Genomic DNA, 25,351 nt, shown 5'->3' with positions numbered 1-25,351 from the left:
CCTAAACGCTTACAGTCCCACCTAAAGTAAACAACGAAATCAGTCCCACCTAATGTGAACAATATGTTTGCCATGTGTCTGTATGCATGCACTCTGATGAAGGCTAAAATAGTTCAAACGTTAATGACATTTTTAACAAAGGATCCATTATTAACTCAAGCACTGTGCTTACTGTACTCTCTTCATGTTAAAAAAGATATATAATAATCATCTTTTCATTCAGTAATCTAAATAACTCTATGGACCATAAAGGAAATCATACCTCAACATATCATGCTCATGCACTTATATATAGGAATTCGTGTATACATGGGACACTTTTCAATGTGCCTTTAGAGAACATGCAATTTAGTACTCATCTATAAAACAAAAGCAATTTAGGTCAAAGGAGTCCATATTAACAAAGAAAATGGAAGGACTAACAGTACAGATAGATAGCAATAAAAACTCTACCATAGAGGCACAGAAAAAGAAATGGAGGAACTTATTCAAGAAAGATCCAGTGTAATATATTATAAAATATAAAGCGAACTGGATGGAATATGAGGGAAAAATGCACCAAATTATTTTTAAATCTTCAACATAGAAATGCTACCAGAAATAATTGACTGAAACTTGTTACCCATGATTCACCAAAGAATATTTTTAAAAGAGGAAGTAAAGTACTTTAAGCATATGTTTTCATTTCAGTCTTCTGCATCTCCACTAACCAAAGCTAATTGTATGAATTTTTTCCCTATTAATAATGTAAAATTTACAGCTGTACAGAAGGACTCATGTGAAGGCCAAATTACAGAGGAGGAACTTCTTGATGCAATTAAAGCCTTTCAATCCAGGATTTAAAAAATATATATATTCAGAGGACCATTATAAGCATGTTTTAACCACTCCTATATAAACGGTAGATATACGGACACGCAACAAGAAGGTCTGATATCATTATTACTGAAACAGTATCCAAGTGGTAAATATAAAGATCAAGTCTACTTTAAAAAATTGGTGGCCTCTTACACTTCAGTGTTGTGATGCAAAAGTTCTAGCAAAATGCTTAGCGCATAGAATTAAAAAGGTATTGTCGGATATAATATATCCTAATCAGACGTTTTTTTTTACATGGACTATACATTAGAGATAATATAAGACAAGTACCGGAAACAATAGAACATTCTGGGAAACCAGGCCTGGTATTCATAGCTGACTTTAAAATGACATTTGATAAAGTACGACTGGAGTTTAAATATAAATGCCTGGAATATTTCAATTTTGGAGAATCTCTTATAAAATGGGATAAAGTTATGTATAGTAGCCCTAGGTGTAAAATAGTAAATAATGGCTACTTCTCAGAAAGATTTAAACTGTCAAGAGGAGTAACACAAGGTTGTCCACTATCGGCATATCTATTTATTTTTGCCATCGAAATGTTAGCTGTTAAAACTAGATCCAACAATTATATTAAGGGATTAGAAATCTGTGGCTTAAAAACTAAGGTGTTATTGTACGCTGATGATTCATGTTTTCTTTTGAATCCACAATTAGAATCCCCACAGCCTCATAGAGGATCTGGATACTTTGTCTAACCTCTCTGGATTAAAACCAATTTATGATAAGTGTACAATATTACATATTGGATCTCTAAAAAAAGACAACTTTTGTATTACTGTGTAGTTCATCAATAAAATGGTCTGACGGGGATGTTGACATACTCGTTATGCATATGCCAAAAGAAAGAAATAATCTCACATTTTTATAGAAAGTTAGCAAAAATAGACAAGATCTTGCTACCATGGAAAGGAAAATATTTGTGCAAAAATCATCGGTCAAATCAGTTGACATATTTGGTTTTGCCTACACCTAGCGATCTGCTTTTTAAATTATCTGAGCAAAAAATATTTGGGGGGGGGTGGAATAGCAAGCCAGACAAAATTAAATGGGCCTATTTATATAATTAATATGAATTCGGATTGCAGAAATGATTAAATATTAAAGCATTAGACCTCTCACTAAAGGCATCAGTCATACAAAAATTATAATTAAATCCGAACTGCTTTATCGCAAATTAGAAGAATGTCTCACCCCATGTTCAAGAATGGCCTTTTTCCCACTTTTTCCCAACCACTCACTTTCGGTTATTTGAAAACCAAATCATCTCCAAAATATTGTTATTTTTTAAACAAGCCATAGAAAGTTGGTTGCAATTTCAGTTTAATCCACCAGAAAAGATAGAACAAATAATACAACAAATCTGGTGGTTAAACTCAAATATACTCATTTTAAAAAACGGTATTTTTCGAGAAAAAAAAGAGGTTCAGCGGCTTGCAAAGGATTCACCCCCTTAGAATATTTCCTACTTTGTTGCCTTACAACCTGGAATTAAAATGGATTTTGGGGAGATTTGATTTACATAACATGTCTACCACTTTGAAGATGAAATATGTTTTTTATTGTGAAACAAACAAGAAATAAGACAATAAAAACATAAAACTTGAGCGTGTATAACTATATAACTATTCACCCCCCCCAAAAAAAGTCAATACTTTGTAGAGCCACCTTTTGCAACAATTACAGCTGCAAGTCTCTTGGGGTATGTCTCTATAAGCTTGGCCATTCTAAGACATTTAATGTTTCCCCTTAAACCACTTGAGTGTTGCTTTAGCAGTATGCTTAGGGTCATTGTCCTGCTGGAAGGTGAACCTCCATCCCAGTCTCAAATCTCTGGAAGACTGAAACAGGTTTCCCTCAAGAATTTCCATGTATTTAGCACCATCCATCATTTCTTCAAATTCTGACCAGTTTCCCAGTCCCTGCTGATGAAAAATATCCCCACAGCATGATGCTGCCACCACCATTTACTGTGGGGATGGTGTTCTCGGGGTGATGAGAGGTGTTGGATTTGCGCCAGACATAACATTTCCTTGATGGCCAAAAAGCTCAATTTTAGTCTCATCTGACCAGAGTACCTTCTTCCATATGTCTTTTGGCGAACACCACGTGCTGCTTATTTTTTTCTTTAAGCAATGGCTTTTTTCTGACCTCTCTTCCATAAAGCCCAGCTCTGTGTACAGCTTAAAGTGTTCCTATGGACAGATACTCCCATCTCCGCTGTGGAGCTTTGCAGCTTCTTTTGGTTTATCTTTGGTCTCTTTGTTGCCTCTCTGATTAATGCCCTCCTTGCCTGGTCCATGAGTTTTGGTGGGCGGCCCTCTTTTGGCAAGTTTGTTGTGGTGCCATATTCTTTCCATTTTTTAATAATGGATTTAATGGTGCTTCGTGAGATGTTCAAAGTTTAAAAAAATAATTTATAACCCAACCCTGATCTGTACTTCTCCACAACTTTGTCCCTGACCTGTTTGGAGACCGTCTTGGTCTTCATGGTGCCGCTTGCTTGGTGGTGCCCATTGCTTAGTGGTGTTGCAGACTCTAGGGCCTTTCAGAACAGGTACAGTATATATATATATATATATAAGAAGATCATGTGACAGATCATGTGACACTTAGATTGCACACAGGTGGACTTTATTTAACTAATTATGTGACTTCTGAAGGTAATTGGTTGCAGCAGAGCAAAGGGGTGAATATGCATGCACCCCTTTTCAGTTGAATTTTTTTCATTTCACTTCACCAATTTGGACTATTTTGTGTATGTCCATTACATGAAATCCAAATAAAAATCCATTTAAATTACAGATTGTAATGCAACAAAATAGGAAAAATGCCAAGGGGATGAATACTTTTGCAAGGCACTGTATAATCTTTGTAAATTACATCATAAATAAGTAGGACTGGTGGAGTTGTCACATGCAGCTAACACAAATACATGGAAATGTCTGCTCTACCCAAAATTACAAACAACTGATAAGAGCATTACCACAAAAATAGAAGCGGCAAGTGGAAGGGGGAAAAAGTACGGAACTTGTCTGTCGGTCCTGCATTAAAGACCAAAATTGGTTAAAGAAAATTGTGATAAATAAAAATATATACCAGTTTCATTTAAGGACCAAAAATGACAGCTGTGCCATAATAGATTGCAAAATAGTTGGGAAGAGATTTCGATGTACCGATTCCAATGCACATGGTTTATGAATTGACATGCAAAACGACACCGGATTCAAAACTTAGAATTGTTGAATTTAAAGGATTATACAAAATTCTTGCAGCCAATACAATGTTATATATATATATTATATATATATATATATATATATATATATATATATATATATATATATATATATATATATATATATATATATATATATATATATGATACAATCTTCCCAGCTCTGCAGATTTTGCTGCGAAGAGGCAGAGTCATTAGATCATTTATTTTGGTACTGTCCATATGTAGCTTGTTTTTGGTCACAGGTCCAGGAATGGCTGAAGAATTGCAACATTTACCCAGAACTAACACTGCAGATAGCAATACTGGGTGATTTGAAAAGTCATAGTCAATTGATCAATAATATAATAATACTTTTGACAAAAATGTTTCTCTTTAATTTACAATCTGTAGCAACTGTGAGAATAGAAAGGTTCAGAAGTGTAGTGAAGCATCATAGCACAGTTGAAAAATATATGGAAAATAGAGATCCAATATGAATGGTGTTAAGAGATAGACGGGAGGGTTTGAATGGAGCTGGAGGGTGGGACTGATAACTGATAACAACAAGATAACACATGTAAAATACACTGTGTGTGTAAAATGTATTTAGGTTCAGGACTTTTGTGAAATAGCACAGTTAAAAATATATGTCAAATAGAAATCAAACTGGATGGACATCAGAAATGGATGGGAGAGGTTGAGGGTAGAAGAAGGCCAGGACTAAAAACAAACTAAATATAACTATTGTAAAAAAAGATTGTGTCCGTAAAATGTACACTACCGTCCAAAAGTTTGGGGTCACTTAGAAATGTCCTTGTTTTTGAAAGAAAATAACATCTAATTGATCATAAACACAGTGTAGACATTGTTAATGTTGTAAATGACTATTGTAACTGGAAACAATACATTTTTTATGGAACATCTACATAGAGGTACAGAGGCCCATTATTAGCAACCATCACTCCTGTGTTCCAATAGCACGTTGTGTTAGCTAATCCAAGTTTATCAATTTAAAAGGCTACTTCATCATGAGAAAACCCTTTTGCAATTATGTTAGCACAGCTGAATCTGTTGTGCTGGTTAAAGAAGCAATAAAACTGGCCTTAGAACATATAGTATTATATAGTATTTATAAGCTGGAAGTAGAAGCCCAAGTGTTGTTGTTTATTAGTTTACTCCAATTAGGGGAAGGGTGAAGCTGATCTACCCCCTGAAAAAGAAACTGTGGTCAAGCTGGTGATTGTTTTGTGGCCCTCCAAACATGTCTTCCAATAGAAATGTTTGCCGGAAAGCAAATAATGAAAGCGTAATGTAGAGTGTGAGGTTATTCACTGCTCTGAGGCAGGTGGTATTTGTTTCCGACTGTTATGACAATCTATCGACAACAAAGCCTGTCGGAGAAGAAGCAGGGTACATAACAGAAGCCTTAAAACTGTTTTCGCCTTGTAACAGTCGACTGATTTCTCTTCCTTGTTTCCCTTTGTGTTGAACTTTCCAGTGCAGTTCCGGACAGTGTTGAACACAAAACTTACACTCGTGTACGCACACAGTACACGTGCAAACACACACACACACGTGCAAACACACACATGCGCGCACACGCACGCACACATACACTCACCTAGCCGTTTTTGAGAGGTTTAGCTTTCTGCAACAAAGATTAGGGATTGTCTAGCACTCCCTCTGTCTCCAGATGCTGTAGAAGAAGAGGGACGCAAATGTGGTACGCGGGGGGATCTCTTCAAAAGGACACCTGGGTTTATTCAATCTATCTCTGCCACCCAACCTACATTCAAGCGGTCACACTGCTCAGGTAAGGGGGTGGGGGGTGACTCATTCTAAACCTAAAGCCTTTACCCTGATTCACTAAAAGTGCTCGAGGAAATGAGCATGAAACAGCACTGGGGCTGTAAGAAAGACTCGCAGCCATTTCTGAGCTCCCTCCCCCTCTCTCATCTGTGGACAGCAGGAGAGCCAGAGAGGCGGAGAAGAGAGAATCAAGCTGCTTTAGGCCTGTGAACCTGTCATGCTTTGTACATTCACCCATTAACCGGGTGAGTCCGTGCATGGGCAGAGCAGCTCTTTGTGAGCTGTCCGAGGAGCAGAACACGACCACAGAATGGACTCATAGACGTCCAGACTGATGCTAACGCCGCGCCACACCTCGCTACAATAACGCAGGCGTCTCATAATTACTCAGCAAAGATGACGTGAAAAACACACTTTCCTCTAACACAACACCTTTTTCTCAGTGTTTACAGAGCCGCTCCGGCCGTTTCCCGGAGGTCATTCATCAGTGTTGCGTAAGAAGTTAATGACTCTGACCGTGCTAGCCTCCCCCTTCTCTTCAGCTGGCTAATACAGGAGGTTAGATTCAGGGGTCACCAATTAAAGCTGATGTGTGAAAGGAAAGCGCTAGTCGTAGCTAGCCGCGCGTTGTGCTGTCATACTGTATAGCTGGGTCTCCTGTTCTTTGAACGGCTCTCTCTCTGTTGTTCACAGCTGGGTAGGTTCCTGCAGTAGGCTAATGGTGTGTTTTTTTTTCTTTTCTCTCTCTCTCGGCTGTGCGTGTCTTTTCTTGTTGGATATTTCACTGCCATTACTAGGACTTTCACTGCTATCGATTCTTCAGTTCGTAGCACACACACAGAGGCCCAAACAGAGCCATACACAAGGCCCCAAAGTAGTTTCAATAGGCTCTTCAACAAATTCACGTTTTGTCTTGACAGCTTTTTTCATCCACTACAGTACACACTGTAACAGTAAAAAAAAAAGGGGAAAAAAGGAAAACCAGGGTTGAATTTCAACCCCGAACATGAACTCTTACTACTCCTTACAGTTCAGCGTCATCAAGCTCCCTTGTCCAACATTACCCATTTAAAGCACACCTGTCGAGTGCTGCTGTGTAGTGGGGTTGTACAACAGGGTCCCATTAGGGATGCATTCTGGTGATACTGGTACCAGCGGAGCAGGTGACATCGACGGTGACCTTCTATTAAGGCGTCACTTGATCAGGCAAGCATCCCGAGCAGGCAGGGGCACCCGAGGGCCAACTCTAAACTGCTGACACTGACAGCCACAGTCAGTGTTCTATTAGACATAGTACATACACTGTACCGGACGCACACACACACACACACACACACACACACACAGAAAGATAAGGTACACAAGGGAGTGATTACACACACATACACACACCGATAAAGATGGTAACACACTGGCTTTGACGTGGACAATATTCCTCTACTGCAGTGGTATTCAAAAAATAGTACTGACCTGTTTAGCATTCCGCTCCACATCGCAGAGAGCCGGGAAACTACCCCTTGCATTGTCATTTTCCTCACCACACTACCAAGAGAGAGGGGTTGCCGGCCAGTGAGACAGGCACATACACATGTGCGTATATTCATTGCATATACACATGCCTAGGGCTGTGGCGCTCTTGAAATGTGCAAACGTTTTTGAGAAAGATAATTTGAAAAATACCACTTTCTTGAGTTAATGTATTTATTGGTTACTTTTCATTTCGATAAGAAATGAAAATGTAATGAATTGAAGGTTAATTGTTGATGTAAAAATCGAAATGGACAGATTTCGCGAGAAATGAAAACGTTTGAATACCACTGCTCTACTGTATAGGAGCCAAACCAGACCACTAGAATATAAAAGTTCACCATAATAAATTAAGATGACTCAAGTGGCATGTGGCCTGCACTTAGTTACAATATGCTCCAACAGCAAGGTAGCCAATAATTTTATGTAACTCCCTCTACCTCCTAGCATTCTTTAACAAACAGGTATCGTAAATTCTCTGGAGCCTAACCGTGTTGGTAGGGGGATTGGTATTATCATTTTATAGCACCCCTGCATGGGCGGACACATCTGGCCCGGTCAGATTTAGCAGCTACATGAATGTTTACATGTACAGTTCACACTGACACGAGAATAAATACACACGCATTCACACACACGCACACACATGCACACACACAGACAAACATACATACATTATTTCCCCGCATCTGTTACCTGCCCACGTTTCAGGGGGAAAAAAACAGGCTCTCTGCTTCCTGCAGTTAGATATACCATTAGCGGTCCTGTGTGAAACAGACCGTGTACTATGAATCACAACGACACATGGAGGCACACGCGCGCGCGCGCACACACTCTCAGCACATAGGGTGCACTCACACATGCTTGCACGCGTTAATACACACATACACATAAACCCCCTCACACACAACTGACTGAAGGGTAGAGCGCTTCATTTAGCCTGCCTTGTGAAATCCACCAAACCAAACGAATCACATCTAAATATAATTTCTGAATGCAGATTTGATTTCTGCGGCTGCTGGGTTCGCTGCGCAGTGGCTTCGATCTGTGCGTGGTGGTGATATCCCCCTGCTCCGATAAATGGGTGTTTTGTGTGAAATTGATCAAAGGGAAAAGCTCAGAGAGGGTGCTCTCTGTGAAGAATCCTCCTGTTTAGCATTCTGCTCCACATCGCAGAGAGCCGGGAAACTACCCCTTGCATTGTCATTTTCCTCACCACACTACCAAGAGAGAGGGGTTGCCGGCCAGTGAGACAGGCACATACACATGTGCGTATATTCATTGCGTATACACATGCCTAGGGCTGTGGCGCTCTTGAAATGTTGTCAGCAGGTTATTGGCATGCTTAAGACTTCCGGTCTCATGGTAATTGACCGTTAATGAAGATAAACACGTTCAGCATCTCCAGGCCTCCACTCATACAAACTGCTAATATACACCATAATAATAAATATATGATTTATTTTAGTCAGGTCTAAAGAAACGTTATTATCTGAAGAACATGTATTTAATAAGAACAGAATATGAGTCGGCCTATAACGAATGTTATTTGGCTATGTGGCATGCCGTAGTAGGCTGTAGGTTTGTTCATTTAGCAGACAAGATAGGCTTCTAAGTCCCGTGTCATTATTTTATATTTTATAATTTGATAGTAAGAAGAATATAATTCAACTTAGCTGAATAAAACAGAATGGATATTTTTCACATTCCGGAGCTAGTGCGCATATGAAGGCTATGTTGAGCATAAAAGTGACCATTTGAAACAGGTCCTATATGCTAGATTTAGATTTATTTAGCAACTTTAGTCTGTAATGAGACAAACCTTAGAATTCAAAACATATATGAGCTGCATGATACGACTATAGGCTATTGATGATTTGTGAAAGTCGCAAAAAAAAAGCTCTCCCAGCGGTCATATTATCACCTGCCCATCAGACTATTCTCAATTTAATATTGTCTTTACTAAAACGCTAAATTAGTTTCGATTAAGAATGGGCAATTTTTTTTAAACTTTCCCGCCTGTTCGTTCGGGTAGGCTACCACAGCTATTTCACTCCACTCATCAACCGCTGTTCGAGGAACATGATCTCGCTGCGCGACAGATGATATTCCGCCCAAACTCTGTAAACAATGGACTCCCCATCCCTGTTCCTGAAGCTACCCAGTGCTTAATTTGGGAAACCAAGTCAAATCTGTTCGGGAACATACAAAGTAACATGTTTTCACAACAAAACATATTTTGTTAAACTGTTGACAGCCCCTCTCTCTGTATGCTTGAGAAAGTAATTTTATTATTTAACCTTTATTTAAGTAGGCAAGTCAGTTAAGAACAAATTCTTATTTTCAATGACTTCCTAGGAACAGTGAGTTAACTGCCTGTTCAGGGGCAGAACAACAGATTTGTACCTTGTCAGCTCAGGGATTTGAAGTTGCAACCTTCCGGTTACTAGTCCAACACTCTAACCACTAGGCTACCCTGCCGCCCCAATGAAGGATGAAGGAGAGGAGAGATAAGAAGAGAGATGGGAGGAAAGATGGGAGAGATGGAAATTCTGTAGATAAAGGTAGCCTACTTGTGTCACTCACCCTATTACTACGCTATTCAAAAACAAATACAAATTCACTATAATTGTAGGAATAACTCTGTAAGCCGCCCAGCACAACCAATGAACCAACAACATCGCCTAGGCCAGTGGTTCAGAAAAAAATGAATTTTACTCTGCCCGGAGTACCCCTGAAGTACCTCTCATGTGCATTTTACCAGTAACCCTATGATCTCATGATTCTTCTCAACGAATGGATAGGCCAAGTGCCCTCAGGGGTCCTAGTACCCATGGTTGGGGACCCACTGGCCCAGGGCTACGTTCTCTCCCAGACTCATGAATAGAAAGTTTGGAGCGTAGCATAAAGTAACCAGCTCATCTAGTATGCATTATAATACAGTCCACACTCAAAGGCGATTACTAGAGTTTGTTACATTTTGGAATATAGGCTAGACCAATTAAATACATCTTCAATCAATGTTTCTTTCTTCATGTTTTTCTGCGGCGCATAATGTGCAGTAGGATATGGATTGTATAATGAACTGCACAATCATTGTTTTAATCCAAAAAATTGTTCAGGCTTGGGCTCCGAATCCTATAAGGTCTAATATGCGTATGGGTGTTTTGAATTGATCATCACCTTAGAAATCCAGTCAATTCCATTGTCAGGCTTTTGAACAACATCCATAATGACCATGTTTTCCACTCAGTTTCAATCTCTTGTTGAACTTCTTTCTTCAAATTGATCAATCATAGTGAGGTGAGTTTTAAAAGTACCATAATGTTTTGATGATAAGTGTGTGATGTAATTTCGATTGCATTGATGTCAGAGTGGTTAAAAGGACAATAGAGCCCTGAGTACCAGGCCATTAGCTAGTTGGATATTACCAATGCATGTCCTGAGTGCTTAAAAGGAGATTACCGTGACTTGGTCGCGTGGAATTTTACTGCGGTCATGACTCATGACTGCGGATGTGGAAGTAATATGGTCACAGCAACAGCCCTACACACACACACACACACACAGATACACACCCTCTCCTCGTATGCCCCTGTACACTTCTGATCACCCTCAGTACTGGTATTGTTGTGTAGAATCACATCCAATAGAGATCGGTATAGTATATATTAACTTTTTATCACATTGCACTGTGTACAGTATGACACTAAGCTAATCAAATAGGCCGATGCACTTGTGGAATAATATGTATGCATACATTTCAGTTATGCAGGCCACTTTGCACCACTAAACGTCCTGGCTATTAGGCCTATCTATTCTATTATAGTCCCTATAGATAGAGATAGTGTTTTCCATGCATGTGGAGTTGGCTGCAGGTGCTATAGCTCCCTAAATATAATTTGTGTGGAGCTAGCCATGCTCTCACCGAGAATAGCTGTGCACGGTCTCATCTTCAAATTGAATCTTCAAGGCTGCAACATCCCCCCCCCCTCACCATTCCTCTGTCCTTTTTAATTGAAATTCTTATCGGCCTGAAGAGATGAATGAACGAGTATACACACAGACGGGAGGAGGATAAATAAAATAAATAAATGTGTGTTTTTCAATGAATATGAGCGTTCAGACTCACTTAACATTCCGTGCTGGGTCCCTCTGCCCCTGCTGAACAATAATGGAGCTTTGTGGTAGGCCAAACCCAAACTCCAGTGGATTACGTGCTAGCCACGGATTTCTGCAAGGGTGAAATTACATGATGGCAAGTTTATGTATTTACATTGCAATTACTCATCCACTAGGGGCAATGCGAGTGCCTGTTAACATCTAATAGCCTCACGACAGAGAAGGGTGTTAGGTGAGATACTACTCTGAAAAAAATCACAGGTTCAACCCTGTTGCTAGGCAAAACTACTCCGAATGAATGCCTAAACCATAACCCTCGGGTTTAGTGTCGGATTGAAGAATGAATGACAGCACTGACAGGATCTGGTTTGACATAGGATTTGTATTTGGCTGTTTCGAAATTCCAAATGGGGGATCGTAATTCTGGAGGTTGCTTTGGGTAGGCCTGTGTTCGTGTGTGGCAGTGCATGTGTGGCAGTGCATGTGTGGCAGTGCATGTGTGGCAGTGCATGTGTGGCAGTGCATGTGTGGCATGTGTGGCAGTGCATGTGTGGCAGTGCATGTGTGGCAGTGCATGTGTGGCAGTGCATGTGTGGCAGTGCATGTGTGTTCACAGGGTTCAAGCCAAACTTGACAATTTAAAGTCCTACTCCTGTCTCCTTTTCAGCTCATTTATCACTTGAATTACTTAACAAAAGGTTCTGGCATGGGTCCTCAGATCCTTAAAAGGTTCTACAGCTGCACCATTTAGAGCATCCTGACTAGTTGCATCACTGCCTTGTATGTCAACTGCTTGGCCTCCGACCGCAAGGCACTACAGAGGGCAGTGTGAACAGCCAATACATCACTGGGCCAAGCTTCCTGCCATCCAGGACCTCTATACCAGGCGGTGTCAGAGGAAGGCCCTAAAAATTGTCAAAGACTCCAGCCACCCTAGTCATAGACTGTTCTCTCTGTGCTACCGCACGGCCAGCAATACCGGAGCGCCAAGTCTAGGTCTAGGTCCAAGTCTAGGTCTAGGTCCAAGTCTAGGTCCAAGAGGCTTCTAAACAGCTTCTACTCCCAAGCCATAAGACTCCTAAACATCTAATGAAATGGCTATCTTTTGCTATCATCTATGCATGGTCACTTTAATAACTCTACCTACATATTACCTCAGTTACCTCGACAAACCGGTGCCCCCGCACATTGACTCTGTACCAGTACCCCCCCTGTATATAGTCTTGGTATTGTTATTTTACTGCTGCTCTTTAATTACTTGTTACTTTTATTTCTTATTCTTATTTGTACTGCATTGTTGGTTAGAGGCTCGTAAGTAAGCATTTCACTGTAAGGTCTACAACACCTGTTGTACTCGACGCATGTGACAAGTACAATTTGATTTGATCTCAATAGGTGGTCCAGGTGTTTCCTTTTTTGTTCTCTATTGTTCTTCAAACAATGGGGAGAGGCTGATGACATCAGAGGGCCCCACAGACCAACTCCTTGAATGGCCTACTCTTTGAAGTTTGGACTTGTGTAAAAAAAAAAAAACTATTTTGCTTAAAACATATATTTTTTTACCCTTACTGTATTTATTATTATTATTTTATGGTTTAACCTTTATTAAACTAGAAAAGTCAGGTAAGAACAAATTCTTATTTACAATGACGGCCCAACTGTGCACCGCCCTATGGGACTCCAAATCACAGCCGGATGTGATACAGCCTGGATTTGAACCAGGGACTGTAGTGACACATCTTGCACTGAGATGTAGTGCCACTCGGGAACACATTCATACATGGGATATTGTTATAGCTGGAGTGCATCTTTAAGGATTTTACCAAAGGATTTATAAATGTAAATAGCTGGACTGGATCGACTCACAAGGTTAAAATCAGACAATCACTACATGAACAAAAGTATGTGGACATCTGTTAGTCAAACATCTCATTCCAAAATCATGGGTATTAATATGGAGTAGGTCCCCTCTTTGCCGCTACAATAGCCTCCACTCTTCTGGGAAGGCTTTCCACTAGATGTTGGAAAGTTGCTGTGGGGACTTGCTTTCATTCAGCCACAAAAGCTTTAGTGAGGTCGGCCACTGATGTTGGACGATTAGACCTGGCTCGCAGTCAGCGTTCCAATTCTTCCCAAAGGTGTTCAATGGGGTTCAGGTCAGGCCAGTCAAGTTCTTCCACACCAATCTCGCCAAACCATTTCTGTATGGACCTCGCTTTGTGCACTGGGGCATTGTCATGCTGAAACTGGACAGGGCCTTCCCCAAACTGTTTCCACAAAGTTGGAAACACAGAATCATCTTGAATCTCATTGTATGCTGTAGCATTAAGATCTCCCTTCAATGGAACTGAAGGGTCTGGCCCGAACCATGAAAAACAGCCCCAGACCATTATTCCTCCTCTACCAAACTTTACAGTTGGAACTATGCATTCGGGCAGATAACATTCCCCTGGCATCCGCCAAACCCAGATTCGTCCGTCGGACTGCCAGATGTGAAGCGGGATTCATCACTCCAGAGAACACGTTTCCACTGCTCCAGAGTCCAATGGCGGCGAGCTTTACACCACTCCAGCCGACGCTTGGCATTGCGCATGGTGATCTCAGGCTTGTATGTGGTTGCTCGGCTATAGAAATCTATTTAATGAATCTCCAGACAAACCGTTCTTGTGCTGACATTGCTTCCAGAGGCAGTTTGGAACTCGGTAGTGAGTGTTGCAACCGAGGACAGACCATTTTTACGTGCTACGTGCATCAGGACACTCGGTGGTCCTGTTCTCTGAGCTTATGTGGCCTACCATTTCATAGCTGAGCCGTTGTTGTTCCTAGATGTTTCCACTTCACAATAACAGCACTTACAGTTGACCGGGGCAGCTCTGACTTGTTGGAAAGGTGGCATCCTATGACGATGCTACATTGAAAGTCACTGAGCTCTTCAGTAAAGCCATTACACCGCCAATGTTTGTCTATGGAGATTGCATGTCTGTGTGCCCAATTCTATACACCAGTAACGGGTGTGGCTGAAATAGCCGAATCCACTAATTTCAAGGGGTGTCCACATACTTTTGTGTATCTATATCCTAATTGCACTGTACAGTGACGAGTAAAGGATAACAAATGAACATATAGATACTACTGTAAATCTAATGTAAATTGAATGTAAATCCATCTTTAAGCCAATACCCCAGTGCTGTGAAAACCAAATATTACCTTTCACTTGAGTAGAGAGCTAACACAGTGCTACTAGCCTAATACAGGTGGCTAGCCCTTCATGCTAGGGACAGAGCGGCGCTAGGGACAGAGCTGTCAAGGGGGTAGTGGAGGACTGGAGCTGGAGTTAGGCTGTCGAGGGTAGTGGAGGACTGGAGCTGGAGTTAGCCTGTCGAGGGTAGTGGAGGACTGGAGCTGGAGTTAGCCTGTCGAGGGTAGTGGAGGACAGGAGGTGGGAAAACACTGCTCTAAATGATTCAGATGTAAACCAGTATGGGTGATATATTGTACGGGCCAGATGTAACTTATTTCTTGTATGTTTTACTTTCCATCTGCCCCATGCTGAGCTATAATGACCGTGCAGTATGTCTTTTAGCTACTAGCTAACCCACCACTACTCTTCTGTTTTGATGTGCTCCGACATATCGTAGCCTACAGTTCCCATTGAGAACAAAGTCATCTGTTTGAAGTGAAAGATTAAGTGCTGATTTTATTTTCAGCAGCTTGAGTACAACGTCTGACTGAGACAACCAAATGAAAAGGTAAAGGAATGTATCTATGAATGCTGTCACTGATTGGCTGCAGCAGCCGGCTTTCCCCTAAGATTAGTTAGAGTACATGTCAATGTTTAGTCAAAAAATGTATTGCTGTTGCATTCTTAACTTAGGGGGAATATGATGGGCCTGGTAGACATCCCAGTATATATTCAGTAAGGCAGATAAGGCCCAGGCAGGACTCAAATCTAATCAAATTGTATTTGTCACATGTTTCGTCAACAACAGGTGAAACGCTTACTTATGGATGCAGAGCAATGCAGGGATGCTGGCCCATGTTGACTACAATGCTTCCCACAGTTGTGTCCTGTTGGCTGGATGCCCTTTGGGTGGTGGACTATTCTTGATACACTCAGGAAACTGATGAGCTTGAAAAACCCAGCAGCGTTGTAGTTCTTGATGCACACAGGTACACCTGGCACCAATGTTCCCTCTAATTTTTTTAGGCACTAAGCTAATTTCAGGTCTGCTGACTGCAAAATTGAACATTGTGAAAATTCGGTGTAACTTCCAGAGCGCGTTTACTGACAATCCTCAGGTTGTACCCACTTTAAGTTACAATTTTTAACAGTGGCCAAGTAGGCTACTGTGGCAATTTGATCATAATGTAGGCCTACCAGAGTGGCCAGCCATCTAAAGCAATGGAGAAAATGCATCCCATAACATTTTAACATGGAAATAGCTGTTCTATCATTCAGCCTACAGTAGCAGCCAAAGTGTGGTGTTCAATATAGGTCTACATTCCATGAGACTTTTGAAAAAAACATGCAGAACTTGACATTAACCCGTTTGTCCACTTGTCCTTCAGACAAGCATGTGACTGAAAATGTTGTTGTGTTGTTATATGCAAGAAACAACTTTACAAAATAAAATGCATTATTATTCCCATACTATTATTACAGAGAATCAGCCAAATTATGCTACCCTCTGCCTATTGGCTACTTAGCTTATTCAAGCCTGTCTCAAAATACAACACTGCCCCTTTAAGACCCCAAAAAATGTATTTTACCTGACTCGCTTTTCAAAGATGTCTGGAAATGTACACGTTTGGTGCTCTTTTAGGAAGCAAATCACTCCCCTATTGCTGACTACAAATGATCTATAACTGGGATAATAACACACTAATGTGCATTTTGATCTCAAAACAAGCGCATCTATTCACAACAGCTCATGCTGTGAACACAGTCCAGTTCAAAGTAAACGACACAGATCCATGTATGGAAATAGTCTATTTGCATATAGGCCTACTGCAGCTCTGATTGGTTATGTCGCACCGGTTTGTGTAAAGTTCAGGCTGAGTCATGCGTTCTGCCTACAACAAAATCTCTGGCATAGTTTGTTTTGTTTCGGTATGTTGCATTGAAAGTGGCTAATATTGTGTTGATTCAATCGCAGTTGCCACAGTAGAGGGAAACGTTGATAGTGTTAACAGGGAAAAGTCTAGAACAGTGGTCACCAACCTTTTCTGAGTCAAGATCACTTTCTGAGTCAAAATGCAAGCCGAGACCTGCAAGCCGAGATTGTTTTGAAACATTACTTTAAAAAACGTAAGCCTATTCAACATGAACAAATTAAAAACAGTACTGTAGCAATGCCATTTGTGCAGTAATCTATAGGCCCAATACATTATCACGGCATATTGGCTTTGCTTGAATTTCCCTGCCAATGCATTCTTGTTCGGGTCTTTTTTTTAAATTATATTTCAAAATTCGAGGTAGGCTATATGATCACACCGGTAATTGATCCACTTTTGTATTACTTTTCAGGCACAACTGAGTGACATTTAAATAATTAGCTTTTTATCTTTATTTTACTGGGCTGATGGTGCCTGCATCTGATGGTCAGTCTCAGCAGACTGAGGGTCCTCCTCTCAGCATCCCTCCGCCCTCCCTTTCCTCCACTGACCAAAAAGGGCCACCATCTTCCAGCTGATGGCAAAACTCGAGTCCCATCCCATTATTTCTGCCTCATGCACAAACTCATGTTGTTACTGCTATGAACAGAAAAAGGGAAATATTTTTTTTAAAGACCCAAGCAGCTAATAATAACAACAACGCAAGCCTATCGATACTCTTTCCTACAAATGTATTGCTGCAGCTCTTTGTTGTATTCGTTGACACTCTCTCTCTAGTTGTGGTTTTAAACATTTTGAAATCTCACTGCATCACTTTGCTGTAGCTTTCTTTTATGCATGCTACATTACTGCAGACACGGTAATCTGAGCCATCCGATTGGCCAGCGGTAGGTCTACAGTGCACTTGTTTTGTTCTCCTGGCCTGCCAGGAAGGCAGAGTTTGTACCTTCAGACATCTGGCCTGCCAGGAGGGCAGAATTTGCACCTTCAAAATGGCAACAGTTTGCCTATCCAGCGTGCAGGGCAGCTGAATCGGGTGCACCTACCGCCAACAGCCCCAGACGGAAGAAAATGTAATAGGAACACGAGGCTTCATCATTGTCTTTTTTTTACAGAAATGTTTGGAGATCGACTAAGAATTCCTTGGAGATCGTTGGCAACCACTGCTCTAGAAAGTTGAGTGAAGTTAAATCTTGTGCTTCTCTATGGGCTGACATTTATTCTGCATGGCAGTCCTGGGGGAGCTGCTGGCCAGTCTCGGAGCTACAACGCGCCCACGCGCAGCTTAGAGGGAACATTGCCTGGCACCTACTACCATTCCCCATTCAATGGCACACATACAAAATCCATGTCTCAATTGTCTTGAAAGCTTAAAAATCCTTCTTTAACCTGTCTCCTCCCGTTTATCTTCACTGTTTGAACAAGTGGCATCAATAAGGGATCATAGCTTTCACCTGGAGTCACCCGGTCAAGGAAGGAGCAGGCGTCCTTAATGTTTTGTGCACTCAGTGTACAGGGAGTACAAGCACAGAGTCAATGTGCAAACCTACAACCCTGCTGTTTCCAGCACCACGCTCCAAACTACTGAGCTACTGCAATATTCACCTTTTCAAGGGAAAATATTCATGCTGTGATAAGGATCTACCCCTGTACTCATTGGCAGAGTGGGTGTATGGCCATCACGGGTGTCACAAAGGAACATTCTACACGCAACATTTCTGGAGAGATGAGGGGTGTCCGAGTTGCCATGACGATTCCCCTCTATGACGGTGTAAGTCATTGCCGCAATCGGAGGGTCGGGCGATCTCCCCGCAATCAAGCTGTCAAGCGGAGCAGTCAAGCGTTTATTCAGGTACCATCTGAATGTGTGGTGACCTCCATGGAAAGACAAATGAAAATAAATAAATGGGGCGGGAGGGAGGGAGGGGTTGAATAGTGGTTCCTGGAACATTCTTTCGTCTTACCAATTTTAACACGGATCCCCCATCCACCCCCTTCACACACACACACACGCACACGCACATACACAAAGACACACACACTAGGCCATTCACCTCTGACCCTGACCTCATCCTTTTCATTCCATGCACTCCCAGCCGCACTCCATCTCCATCCCTAAGGATGCAGGCCAGGGTCCACTCCCATGACCGGCATCTGTTTTCTATCAGCTCCTTGTCGGCCTTCTCCCTCGATGCTTCCCTCCCGGGTAATGACTTTATTAAAGAAGCCTGCTGCTCTCACTCTCTCTCTTTCTATGCCTCTTTCACTCACTCTTTCTGTCTCAATGTCTCTCTCTCTCTCTCTCTGTCTTCTCACTCTCTGCATCTCTCTGCCTCTATCTATCAGGACTGGACATACTCCTGGTTCTTAGGCATGATCATGAAGGAGTTTTACCACATACAATTGTTTCATTTTACTCCTTAATTAATCTTATTGCACCAACAAATGTGTCCATCAGAGATTTCCTTAATAGCTCTTAAACCAATTATGAGAATTAACACATGCATTCACTTATATATTTCTCATAACATACAGCGACACAATATTGGATAACATAATCGTGATGATGATAATGCTACATTGGTGCTCAAAGTCTCGCTGATGTAAAGGTAGAAATACAGAGGAATTAACCAGTGGAAATATCTTCCCTTCTCTCCCATCTCTACGGCCCTTCAGTGGCCATTAGGGTGTAGCGTGACTGAAGGGAGTTCATTTCTTCACTGGACCTGCCTGTGTTTCTGAAAGAAAAGGAACACTGTAACCCTCAGGCAATCAGTGCATACCGTGTGTGTGTGTGTCCATGTGTTTTACATGCTGGAGAAACATTACAACATAATGTGGCCCCTTTTTCAGTCCTTTTCTGCTGTCTGGTGTTTTACCAACATCTAAATCCGTCCACTCAATCCCCAACACACACACACACACGCGCGCACGCACACACACACACACACACACACACACACACACACACACACACACACACACACACACACACACACACACACACACACACACACAATGATCCTCTGTTCCTAAACCTGTGTCACTTCTCCCTCAGCCCACACATATTAAACAAACTAGCTACATACTTTAACCAGATTAAAGATTTGGTGAATCAGGGCTACGGTGAAACAAATCTGCCCAAATCCCTCGCTGCCTCCCTCTACAGTATATCTCATCAGACTTCCAATGTCCTCTCCCACCTCTCTCTCTCTCTCTCTCTCTCTCTCTCTTTCCTCGCTCCTCGCTCCTCATATGTAAATATTTCCTCATCCCTTTGCTTCAGAGAGCAGGCTATTTCATGCTTTGTATCATAATGGAATTATTTTAAAATGCTCAGGCTGAGAATGGGACTAAATGGGAAAGGAGACATAAATAGATTTCCAACAAGCCTTTTGCAAAAAGCTTTCCTTTATCTTCTGCAGTCTCTTTGAGGTTCAGCACCGCTGTACTAAAACGGCAGCAATGTAAAGGAGAGACCCACTTTAAGGCCACACAGTGCATGAACAGGTAGCCTAGTTAATGTACCATTGATAATTTATGATTTGTGCATTAAGAGAGTTTGGCCAGACCACACCAGGCTACTGTACTTAACTTTGGTCATGAATAGTAGATGTTTGTATTATCACTTGCATGCCATCTTGTAAACATGACAATCAAAGGGGGCTGCTCTAAGGAGAACTCCCATTCGTATCCTATAAGTAGACACAGTAGCTTCATTCCTGTGTTTTTTTATTCCCCTTGTGTTGCTGTTTTAACGTCAAATATTTGACTCTGCATTTTTGCGAAGGGCTCGTAAACAAGCATTCCACTGTCAAATCTACACCAGTTGTATTCGGAGCATGTGACAAATAACATTTGATTGGATTTTGCTGTCCAGTATCAGTTAGGTAACTCCGGGAGTCTGGGGGCCTGGTCCGTGTCACCCTTTAGCCGCAGCTCTAGCTAACAAACCTGACTTCAATAATCAATTCATCATGTTCTTTAGTTTAGACAGAGAGGAAGAGGTCGAAGCGAGAGGTTTCACTCTCGCCAGAATCTGTCCAAAAATGAGCCCAAAGCATTTCGATGGGCTTATTTTGTTGCCTGCCTTCCCGCCTTTGGGACAACGACTCCCATTGTTAGGGCGTAGACAGGAGCATCTCGCCATTATATACACATCTCTGGTTTAGAATGCAACTGCTGCTTTAAATCAGTCGTATTGGCTAGGGATGTGGGAAAAAGTGTGACACCAATTTAGCCCCTTGAGCACCAGAGTCCATCAATCTGTATTATGTCCTGACTCGTTGGAACACTGGGAGTGAGAAGATCCCATTGCAGTAAAGGACACAGTACCAGATCAATGTGCAGGGGTACAAGGTATATGGGGTAGATATGTACATAAAGGCAGGGTAAAGTGACGAAGCATCAGGGTATATAATAATAAAGAACAGAGTAGCAGCAGCATATGATTAGTGTGAAAGTGTGTGTGTGTGTGTGTGTGTGTGTGTGTGTGTGTGTGTGTGTGTGTGTGTGTGTGTGTGTGTGTGTGTGTGTGTGTGTGTGTGTGTGTGTGTGTGTGTGTGTGCGTACATTGCCTTCAGAAAGTATTCATACCCACTTGACTTATTCCACATTTTGTTGTGTTACAGCCTGAATTCAAAATGGATTCAATTGTGTCACTTGCCGACACACACTATCCCATAACATCAAAGTGGACTTGTGTATATTGAAAATGAAACACGGAAATATCTCATTTACATGTGTATTCACACCACTTTGCTGTGACACTCCAGATGTTGCTCATGTGCATCCCAATCTCTTTTTGATCATCCTTGAGGTGTTGCTACAACTTGATTGGAGTCCACCTGTGGCCAATTCAATTCTTTAGACAGGATTTAGAAAGACACAAACCTGTCTATATAAGGTCCAGTTGACAATTGTATGTCAGAACAGATTTCCACTGGTCTAATGTCCATTGCTCGTGTCTCTTGGCCCAAGCAAGTCTCTTCTTCTTATTGGTGTCCTTTTTGCAGCAATTTGTCCATGAATGCCTGATTCACACCGTCTCCTCTGAGCAGTTGATGTTGAGATGTGTCTGTTACTTAAACTCTGTGAAGCATTTATTTGGGCTGCAATCTGAGGTGCAGTTAATTGCCGATTTTCTAAGGCTGGTATCCCATATGAACTTATCCTCTGCAGCAGAGGTAACTAATGGTCTTCCTTTCCTATGGCGGTCCTCATGAGAGACAGTTTCATTATATTCGCCTGCACTTGAAGAAACTTTCAAAGTTCTTGACATGATCCGGATTGACTGACCTTCATGTCTTAAAGTAATGATGGACTGTCATTTCTCTTTGCTTATTTGAGCTGTTCTTGCCATAATACGGACTTGGTCTTTTACCAAATAGGACTATCTTCTGTATACTAATCCTACCTTGTCACAACACAACTGATTGGCTCAAATGCATCATGAAGGAAAGAAATTCCACAAATGAACTTTTAACAAGGCACACCTGTTAATTGAAATGCATTCCAGGTGACTACCTCACAAAGCTGGTTGAGAGAATGCCAAGAGTGTGCAAAGTTGTCATCAAGGCAAAGGGTGGCTACTTTGAAGAATCTTAAATATAAAATATATTTTGATTTGTTTAAAACTTTTTTGGTTACTACATGATTCCATATGTGTCATTTCATAGTTTTGATGTCTTCACTATTATTCTACGACGTAGAAAATAGTAAAAAAATAAAGAAAAACCCTTGAATGAGTAGGTGTGTCCAAACTTTTGACTGGTACTGTATATCTGGGGAAGGGTATAAAACTATTTCTAGAGTGTTGAACATTTCCAAGATCACAGTGTTCTCCAGCATTGTGAAATGGAAAAGCATATAGAATTTCCCAGACTCTGCCTAGCGCAGGCCATCCATCCAAACTGAGCAACCTGGCAAGAAGGAGCTTGGTCAAGGAGGTGACCAAAGAACCCTCTGAAAGACCTACACAGTTCCTTGACTGAGATGGGAGAACCTGCCAGAAGGACAACAGTCTCTACAGTAGGGTGACCACATATCCCGGATTGTGCGGGACAGTCCCGCATTTTGTCCCTTTGTCCCTCAGCCAAACAATCATATCCCGTATTTTATCAGCACATTCAAACATCAACAATTTAGGGAAAAAAAGTTAATTTGTCCCATATTTCAGTCAGATATTCCAACCTGTCTCTTGCAGTCGCGTTGCGCTCATGAAAAAATCAGAATATATATCATAAGGATGTGGTAGCCTAAGCCTAACACAAACCCAAACAGGCTGCGTGCGTGCGCCATCGTGCGCTATCGTGCATACATTTATTTTGCCCCCCCCACACCAAAAGCGAACACGACACACAGGATAAAATATCAAAACAAATTACATTAATTTGGGGACAGGTCGAAAATCATTAAACATGTATGGCAATTTAGCTAGTTAGCTTGCACTTGCTAGCTAACATTAATTTGTCCTATTTAGCTAACTTGCTGTTGCTAGCTAATTTGTCCTGGGATATAAACATTGAGTTGTTATTTTACCTGAAATGCACAAGGACCTCTCCTCCAAAAATTAATCCACACATAAAATGGCCAACCGAATCGTTTCTAGTCATCTCTCCTCCTTCCAGGCTTCCAGGCTCCTACCAGCAAAACAGTTTGTCTTTCAGTCACTCACGTGGGTATAACCAATGAGGAGATGGCACGTGGGTACCCGCTTCTATAAACCAATGAGGAGATGGGAGAGGCAGGACTTTAAGCGATCTGCGTCAGAAATAGGAATGACTTCTATTTTAGCCCTTGGTGTCACAGATGCTCGTTGGCGTGCACGAGCAGTGTGGGTGCAATAATTGAATAGCATGGATTTCTAAATTTAATTTGCGACGCTTGTGCACGCCATGTGTCCGGTCTGGTCAGCATGTAATGGTAATGTTAAACAGTTCTCCAATTGTTGTTAAGATCTGATATTCTGCGTAGCCAAGAAGAGTCATAGGCCGATCATCAACCATTATTTCTCAAATCCTTTTGGGCAAATTCCAGCTAAACTTGGGAGAGGACAATTATGACTCCTATAACTACTAACAAATAACATGCTTCTGATGAAGAGCTACAAAAGTAAGTAAATAGCCGTATTAGACTGAACGATATAAGGTAATTTCTTCAAACTTGTGAGGCTCTCCATGCTCATTAGTTGCTCATTCAACGTTGCTGCTACTTCACTCAATCCTTTTTTTTAAAGTCTCTCATCTGAACTGTTCCTGAGCCCAACCAGGAAGGTTACCATGGCCATATATTCCCAGATGTCGATAAAACAGCCACCGCATGTGGTCTCTCGTGTCTGCGTCACCAAATGTTGCGCAAGGCAAAAGCGTTGGCTACACTTCAATTGCTCGTTCGGGCGCAGCGTGCACATGAGTGTCACTCCCGAAACTTCTCACAACCGTGCCCTTTTAGTAAAATTATTTTATGAAAGCTGAATCTTGGATGTCTTGGAAGATCACACAATGATGAATTAGTATTCTACATAACAGAATCAAATATTATAGCATAGTATAAAGTACACCAAAAAAACACCACTTTATTCCTTATGCGATTTTAGGATGGTTAGCTGAATAGTAAAAATAACTCAACAGCACGTGCCACCAGGCAGCATGTGCTTCGACTGAAATAAAATACAGGAAGGTTATGTAGTTTAACACCATCTGCTCTAATTTGCTCACAAAACAGTATTTCGAGAATATCTAAATGCATACACAAATGCTGCCAAATGTTTTTATTCATATACACTGCCCCGCGAATGTCCCGCAAAATCATCCTGCCATCCTGCATTTTGGGTATTTTAAATGTGGTCACCCTACTCTACAGCGCTTCACCAATCTGGGCTTTATGGGAGAGTTGCCAGATGGAAGCCACTCCTGAGAAAACGGCACATGACAGCAGGCGTGAAAGACAGATCACAAAGCAAATGATGATGTGGTCTGATGAGACAAAAGGTGTCTAACACCATCCCTACTGTGAAGTATAGTGGTAGCAACATCATGGTAGGCAGCCAGGGGATGCTTTTCAGCGGCAGGGACTGGGAGACTGGTAAGGATAGAGGAAACAATGAATGGAGCCAAATACAAGCAAATCCTTGATGAGAACCTGCTTCAGAGTGTAAATCTTCGCCCCCAGTCTAAGGTCATTTATGTTCCAACAGGACAACGACCCCAAGCATACAGCCAAAGCAACGCTGGAAAGGCTTCAGAACAAGGATGTGAAAGTCAATGAGTGGCCCAGCCAAAGCCCAGACTTGAAACCCATTGAAATCTGTGGAAACATTAGGAACACCTGCTCTTTCCATGACATAGACTGACCAGGTGAATCCAGGTGAAAACTATGATCCCTTATTGATGTCACATGTTAAATCAGTCTAGATGAAGGGGGGGGGGGCAGGTTAAAGAAGGATTTTTAAGCATTGAGTCATTTGAGACATGAATTGTGTGTGTGCCATTTAGAGGGTGAACGGGCAAGACAAAAGATTTAAGTTCCTTTGAACAGGGTGTGGTAGTCGACGCCAGGCGCACCAGTTTGACTGTGTAACAAGGACTGCAACGCTTCTGGGTTTGTCACGCTCAACAGTTTCCCGTGTGCATCAAGAATGGTCCACCACCCAAAGGACACCCAGCCAACTTGACACAA

At 41.6% G+C, this 25,351-nt stretch overlaps 1 protein-coding gene across 1 annotated transcript in view; it reads right to left on the bottom strand.

Annotated features, from left to right (window-relative positions):
• LOC112215183 (protein piccolo-like) overlaps positions 1–25,351 on the bottom strand; it is an 81,126-nt gene that overhangs the window by 52,273 nt on the left and 3,502 nt on the right. The window lies entirely within an intron of this gene.

Source organism: Oncorhynchus tshawytscha, linkage group LG16 (genome assembly GCF_018296145.1).
Source record: "Oncorhynchus tshawytscha isolate Ot180627B linkage group LG16, Otsh_v2.0, whole genome shotgun sequence".
Classification (NCBI taxonomy): domain Eukaryota; kingdom Metazoa; phylum Chordata; class Actinopteri; order Salmoniformes; family Salmonidae; genus Oncorhynchus; species Oncorhynchus tshawytscha.
This window is presented reverse-complemented; position numbering and strand designations above follow the sequence as displayed.